Source organism: Canis lupus, chromosome 20, assembly GCF_011100685.1.
Source record: "Canis lupus familiaris isolate Mischka breed German Shepherd chromosome 20, alternate assembly UU_Cfam_GSD_1.0, whole genome shotgun sequence".
NCBI classification, from domain to species: domain Eukaryota; kingdom Metazoa; phylum Chordata; class Mammalia; order Carnivora; family Canidae; genus Canis; species Canis lupus.
The window spans coordinates 29,818,507-29,826,645 of NC_049241.1; the positions used below are offsets into that span (position 1 = coordinate 29,818,507).

Sequence of the window (8,139 nt, forward strand, 5' to 3'; positions counted from 1 at the left end):
GGCAAAGGAAGCTGGGATATAAAGCCTTGGCTTCACTTTAGGGAGGTGAGGAGAAAAATACCATGAAAGTTTGAGACAGATTATTTCTCAACTGTGCACTCTGTCACACCAGAAGTCTTGGTTTTAAGATAGTACAGGGCTTCCATAGACCAGGGATTGGCAAACTAGGCTTGTGGGTCCCTTGCTTGATTTTATAAACAAAGTTTTATTGAAACATAGCCATACCCATTTGTCTAAATTGTGTTGTTGCTTGAAAGCAACCATAGACTAGATAAGTATATAGCCAACAAGCCTGAAATACTGAATATCTGTCCCTTGAAGAAAAAGTTTGTCAGTTGCCATCCAAGACCATTTAGGTTACCTTAGGATTTAAGTTAAAATACATTAAAACAAACCCTCCCCTTTCTCTGCGGAATCACCATGGCGGCCTGGACCCTGTACACATATCCTGAAAACCGGAGGGCCTTCAAGGCTCTCATTGCTGCTCAGTATAGCAGGGCTCAGGTCTGCGTGCTCTCTGCACCACCCTACTTCCACTTTGGCCAAACCAATCACACCCCTGAATTTCTCCGTAAATTTCCTGCTGGCAAGGTTCCAGCATTTGAGGGTGACGATGGATTCTGTGTGTTTGAGAGCAATGCCATTGCCTACTATGTGAGCAATGAGGAGCTGTGGGGAAGTACTCCAGAGGCAGCAGCCCAGGTGGTGCAGTGGGTGAGCTTTGCTGATAGCGACATAGTGCCCCCAGCCAGTACCTGGGTGTTTCCTACCTTGGGCATCATGCACCACAACAAGCAGGACACGGAGAATGCAAAGGAGGAAGTGAGGCGAATTCTGGGGCTCCTGGATACTCATTTGAAGATGAGGACTTTCCTGGTGGGTGGACGTGTGACACTGGCTGATGTCACAGTTGTCTGCACCCTGTTGTGGCTCTATAAACAGGTCCTGGAACCTTCTTTCCACAAGGCCTTCCCCAGTACCAACTGCTGGTTCCTTACCTGCATTAACCAGCCCCAGTTCCGGGCTGTCTTAGGGGATGTGAAACTGTGAGAAGATGGCCCAGTTTGATGCTAAAAAGTTTGCAGAGAGCCAACCTAAAAAGGACACCCCACAGAAAGAGAAGGGTTCTTGGGAAGAGAAGCAGAAGCCCCAGGCTGAGCGGAAAGAGGAAAAGGCGGCTGTTGCACCTGCTCCTGAGGAGGAAATGGATGAATGTGAGCAAGCACTGGCTGCTGAGCCAAAGGCCAAAGACCCCTTTGCTCACCTGCCCAAGAGTACCTTTGTGTTGGACGAATTTAAGCACAAGTACTCCAATGAGGACACTCTGTGGCGCTGCTGTATTTCTAGGAGAACTTTGATAAGGATGGCTGGTCCCTGTGGTACGCTGAGTACCGCTTCCCTGAGGAGCTCACCCAGACCTTTATGAGTAGTAACCTCATCACTGGAATGTTCCAACGGTTGTACAAGCTGAGGAAGAATGCCTTTGCCAGTGTCATCCTCTTTGGAACCAACAACAGCAGCTCCATTTCTGGAGTCTGGGTCTTCTCAAGGCTTTCCGCTGAGTCCAGATTGGCAGGTGGAACTACGAGTCCTATACATGGTGGAAACTGGATCCTGGCAGTGAGGAGACCCAGATGCTGGTTCGAGAGTACTTTTCCTGGGAGGGGGCCTTCCAGCATGTGGGGAAAACCCTTAATCAGGGCAAGATCTTCAAGTAAACATCTCTTGCCATCACCTAGCTACCTGTACCTGCCCTTCAGGGAGATGGAGGTCATTAAAGGAAGCTGAACATTGAAAAAATTTTTTGATTTTTTCTCCTCCTTGCCAACACACACTTTTGTCATGTCTTTTTGGTTATAGCCTTTTTAATGGATGAAAGGTGTTATCTCATTATGACTTTGATTTTCATTTCCCTAATGAGTTATGATGTTGAGCATTTGTCCATATATTTATTGGCTATTTGTATAACTTCTTTGGAGAAATGTTTGTTCTAATACTTCGCCCATTTTAAAATTGGGTTGTCTTTTTTCACAATTGAATTGTGAGAGTTCTTTGTATAGTCTGGATACAAGTCTCTTATCAGATATATGATCCGCAAATATTTTCTCCCATTCTGTCAGTTGTTTTTTCATTTTGATGAAGTTATCCTTTGATGCACAAAAGGTCTTAATTTGTTATGAAGTCTTATTTATCTATTTTTACTTTGTTATTTGTGCTTTTGGTATTGTATCTAAGGCTTTGCCTAACCAAAGATTGTTACTATTTATCTCCTACATTTTAAGAAGTTTTTACTTGCACCTCTTATGTTGAGGTCTATAATTCACACTGAGTCACATTTTCTATATGGCAGAGATCAAACCCCGTCTTTTGTTTGTGGATATGCCACCACCCCACCATTTGTTGAAAAAAATACTATTTCCCTCATTACATTGTCTTGGCACTTCTGTGGAAAATCAATTGACCATAAATGTGAGATTATGTTTCTATATTTTTAATTCTATTTCATTGATCTATCCATCTACCCTTATAGATATATACCACATTACCTTGATTAGTGATTACTCTAGCTTTTCAGGGTTTTTTTGTTTAATTAGGAAGAAGGACTCTTCCAACTTGGCTCTTCTTTTTTCAAGATTTTTTGGCTATTCTGAGTCTCTTGCATTACTCTGTGAATTGTAGGATTAGTTTGTCAATTTATTTTAAATAGCTAGCTGAAATTTTGACATTGATTGCGTTGAATCTGTTGATTGATTTGGGAAATATTGCCATCTTAACAATATTAAGTCTTCTGAACATGGAATGTCCTTCCACTTATTTAGGTTTTTTTTAATAAAAAATATTTTCATAGTTTTCAGAGTGTACATTTTTTAAAGTTGTTCCTAAGGCTTTGAGTGATAAACTAGACCAGATGGACTTCACAGATATTCAGAGCATTCCATCCTAAAGCAACAGCATATACATTCTTCTCAAGTGTGCATAGAACATTCTCAAGAATAGATCACATACTGGGTCACAAATCAGGTCTCAATGGGTACCAAAACATTGGGATTTTTCCCTGCATATTTTTGGATCACATTGCTTTGAAACTTGAACTCAATCACAAGAGGAAATTTGGAAGGAACTCAAATATGTGGAGGTTAAAGAGCACCCTACTAAAGAATGAATAGGTTAAGTGGGAAATTAAAGAATAATTTTTAAAATTCATGGAAAAAAATGAAAACACAACTGTTCAAAACCTTTGGGTTGCAGCAAAGGTGACCCTAGGAGGGAAGTACATAGCAATACAAGCCTTTCTCAAGAAACAAGAAAAGTCTCAAATACACAACCATACACCTAAAGCAGCTGGAGAAAGAACAGCAAATAAAGCCTAAACCTAGCATAAGAGGATTAATAAAGATTAGAACACAAATCAATGAAATAGAAACCAAAGAATAGTAGAACAGATCAACAAAACTAGGAGCTGGTTCTTTGAAAGAGTAAGATCAATAACCCGGTAGCCAGACTTATCAAAAAGAAAAGAAAAAGGACCCAAATTAATAAAATCATGAGGAGAGATCATGAACAACACCAAGGAAATACAAACAATTATAGGAATGCATTACGAGCAACTAAATGCCAATAAATTAGGCAATCTGGAAGAAACAGATGCATTCCTAGAAACACGCAAACTACCAAAGTGAAACAGGAAAAAATAGAAAACCTGAACAGACCCATAACCAGCAATGAAATTGGAGCAGTAATCAAAAATTTCATAACAAACAAGAATTAAGGGCCAGATGGATTCCCAGAGGAATTCTCCCAAATATTTAAAGAAGGATTAATACCTATTCTTCTGAAGCTGTTTCAAAAATAAAAATGAAAGGAAAACTCCCAAACTTGTTCTATGAGTCCAGCAATACCTTGCTCTCAAAACCAAAGACCCCACTACAAAGGAGAATTACAGACCAATACCCCTGATGAACACAGATGCCAAAATTCTCACCAAGATACTAGCCAATAGGATCCAACAGTACATTAAAAGGATTATTCACCACAACCAAGTGGGATTTTTTTCCCTGGGCTTCAAGGGCGGTTCAACATCTGCAAATCAATCAACATGATACATCACATTAATAAAAGGACAAGAGCTGTATGATCCACACAATCGATGCAGAACAAGCATTTGACAAAATACAGGATTCTTTCTTGATTAAAACTCTCCACAGTATAGGGATAGAGGGAACATACTTCAATATCATAAAAATGATATATGAAAAGCCCACAGTGAATATCATTCTCAAAGGGGAAAAACTGAGAGCCTTTCTTCTAACATCAGGAACATGATAGGGATGTCCACTCTCACCACTGTTACTCAACATAGTACTAGAAGTCCTAGCCTCAGCAATCTACAACCAAAAGAAATAAAAGAAGTGGCAAAGAAGTCAAACTGTCACTCTTTGCAGATGACATGATACTTTATGTGTAAAACCCAAAAGGCACCACCCCAAAATTGCTAGAAACTCATGTAGGAATTCAGCAAAGTCGCAGGATATAAAATCAATGCACAGAAATCAGTCGCATTTCTATAAACTAACAATGAGACAGAAGAAAGAGAAATTGAGGAATCCATACCATTTAAAATTGCACCAAAAACCATAAAATACCAAGGAATAAACCTAACCAAAGAAGTGAAGGATCTGTACTCTAAAAACTACAGAACACTTATGAAAGAAATTGACGAAAAGACAAAGAAATGGAAAAACATTTCATGCTCATGGATTGGAAGAACAAATATTGTTAAAATGTCTATGTTACCCAGAGCAATCCATACATTCAATGCAATCCCTATCAAAATACTATTGACATTTTTCACAGAGCTGGAACAAATAATCCTAAAATTTGTATAGAACAAGAAAAGACCCTGAATAGCCAAAGGAATGTTGAAAAAGATAACCAAAGCTGGTAGCATTACAATTCTGGACTTCAATCTATATTACAAAGCTGTAATTATGAAGACACTATGGTACTGACACACACACACAAAAATAGACACATAGATCAATGGAACAGAATAAAGAACACAGAAATGGACCCTCAATTCTATGGTCAACTAATCTTTGACAAAGCAAGAAAGAATGTCCAATGGAAAAAATCTCTTCAAAAAATTATGTTGGGACAATTGGACAGCCACATGTAGAAGAATGAAACTGGACCATTCTCTTACAATATATGCAAAGATAAATTCAAAATGGATAAAAGACCTAAATGTGAGACAGAAATCCATCAAAGTCCTAGAGGAGAACACAGGCAGCAACCTCTTTGACCTCGGCTGAAGCAATTTCTTACTAGACACATCTGCAAAGGTAGGGGAAACAAAAGCAAAAATGAACTACTGCGACTTCATCAAGATAAAAAGCTTTTGCACAGCAAGGGAAATAGTCAACAAAACTAAAAGGCAACCTATGGAATGGGAGAAGATATTTGAAAATATCTTATCATTTAAAGAGCTAGTATCCAAAATCTATAAAGAACTTACCGAACTCAACACCCAAAGAACAAATAATCCAGTCAGAAATGGGCAGAGGACACAAACAGACACTTTTCCAAAGAAGAAATACAAATGGCCAACAGACACATGAAAAAATGCTCAACATCACTCAGCATCAGGGAAATTACAAAGCATAACCACAATGAGAAACCACCTCACACCAGTCAGAATGGCTAAAATTAACAAGTTGGGAAACAACAAATGATGAGGATGTGGAAAAAGGGGAACCTTCTTATACTATTGGTGGGAATGCAAGCTGGTACAGCCATTCTGGAAAACAGTAAGGAGGTTCCTTGAGAAGTCGAAAATAGAGCTACCTTATGATCAACAACTGCACTACTAGGTATTTACCCCAAAGATATAAATGTAGTAATCCAAAGGGGCACCTGCCCTCCAATGTTTAAAGCAGCAATGCCCACAATGGCCAAACTGTGGAGGTAGCCCAGATGTCCATCAACAAATGAATAGATAAAGAAGATCTCTCTCTCTCTCTCTCTCTCTCTCTCTCTCTCACACACACACACACACACACACACACACACACAGGAATTCTATACAGCCATCAAAAAGGATGAAATCTTAACATCGATATGGATGGAACTGGAGGGTATTATGCTGAGTGAAATAAGTGAGAGAAAGACAATTATCATATGGCTTCACTCATATGTGGAGCATAAGAAATATCACAGAGGATTATAGGGGAAGGAGGGGGAATTGAATGGGAAGAAATCAGAGAGGGAGACAAACTATGGGAGACTCTTAACTATAGGAAACAAATATGGGGTTGATGGAGGGGAGATGGGTGGGAGGATGGGGTAATTGGGTAACAGGCATTAAGGATGGCATGTGATATGATGAGCACTGGGTGTTATACGCAACTGATGAATTACTGAACTCTATAAATCTGAAACTAATGTACTACTACTATATGTTGGCTAATTGAATTTAAATTAAAAAATTATGCCTAAGTATTTGTATTCTTTTTGATGCTACTGTGAATGGAATTGTTTTCATAATTTTGGTTTTGGATTGCTCATTGTTAATGTCTTGAAATACCATAGCTTTAAAAAAAAAAGAAAAGAAATACCATAGCTTTTTGTACATTGATCTTCTATTCTGCAACCTTGCTGAACTTGATCATGAGTTCTAATAGTTTTTCAGTCCAATCACCACTCAGAAGAGTTGGGTGTGAGTTGAGGTCTACCTTTCACCCTGCCCTGCCCAGTATACCCATGCTACTGCAGTGTTGTAGTTTTAGGTCCAACAGGCTTTTAACATTCAGGCTGGAGGGTTATTCCTGGACATTGGGCTGCAGAGCTATGGGTGAGTTGCTGGCAAGGAGCTAGTTTGACTTATAGCTTCTAAATATTTCTTTAAAAAAAAAAGATTTTACTTATTTACTCATGAGAGACATATATAGAGAGAGGCAGAGACATAGGCAGAGGGAGAAGCAGGCTCCATGCAGAGAGCCCAATGTGGGACTCGATCCCAGGGCCCTGGGATCACACCCTGAGCTGAAGGCAGATGCTCAACTGCTGAGCCACCCAGGCGTCCTGCTTCTAAATATTTCAACATGGTTTCTATTTGTACTTTCTTCCCTGGATCCCACATATCACAGGGAAGGGCTTGTTTTCTCTCTATAACTCTACTGCCTTACCACTCCCACCACTATCCACTTGCCTCTAGTGTAATGCATAATATTCTGTTATTAGAATATTCATTATCTCCAGCTAAGACATTATTCCTTTAAGACGCCCCTTTATCAGGGACAGATTGTTGAAATGAAACTGGAGGATTGACCACTTGTCAGGCACAGTGTAAAGTAAATGTGATCAAATGAGAAATGTGTCTTTTTGAGGGGAGGGAGGAGGAATCATGATCAGAGTAGCTATAATGCCTGTCCCTCTTCACATGGAAAAAATAAAAGGTAAATTTTGTTTCTTCAAATCTTAATTGAAGAGAAATCTAGGATTTTTCTCCAAAATGATTTTTCCCTACCCATTTTATTTTCCTCTTTTTATTATTTTTATGATGTATTAAATTGAACCATTTACTTGCAGTGTGCTAGTTAAGACAATTTCCTTAGCATTTGCTGAATGATTTGGCAGGCTAGACGTCCTAGAGCTAAATTGTAAAAACCCATTAAAACCTAGTCATATAAAAATAAAAGATGCTGCCTGGTGCACTCCATGACACGTTATGTTGAGGTCTCATCACATTACAATAACAAATGCCAAAAAGAAATGACTACTGTGTAAAAGAATAAGATGAAGAAAAAGGAGTATATTAGTGATGCAGCCAACAGCATTTAATTAAATCCCATGTCCAAATTAGTTCCCTGATTGGCATGTAAAAAGAAAACATGTTTACTATGATAGTTCAAGTAGCACAGTCATTGTTTTAGCATGCAGGCCTTTTAGCCTCTCTCTCTCTCTCTTTCTCTTTCAAGTTTCCTGCCATCTCAAGGATGAAGTAGGTAATACTGAAGTCTTTCATCACTCAGGTGAAGGAGCATGTTCACATGGGCAAGTAGTTTGCTCAGGTCACAAGTTGTAAAGAGTAAAGCTGAATAAACTTAGGTCAGGATAATTCCAGAGTCTGTGCTCTTTCAT

General features: G+C 39.0%; 1 pseudogene; it reads left to right on the forward strand.

Annotated features, from left to right (window-relative positions):
* The first annotated feature begins 420 nt into the window (after window positions 1-420).
* Window positions 421-1,718, forward strand: LOC476570 (annotated as a pseudogene).
* Window positions 1,719-8,139: the final 6,421 nt, after the last annotated feature.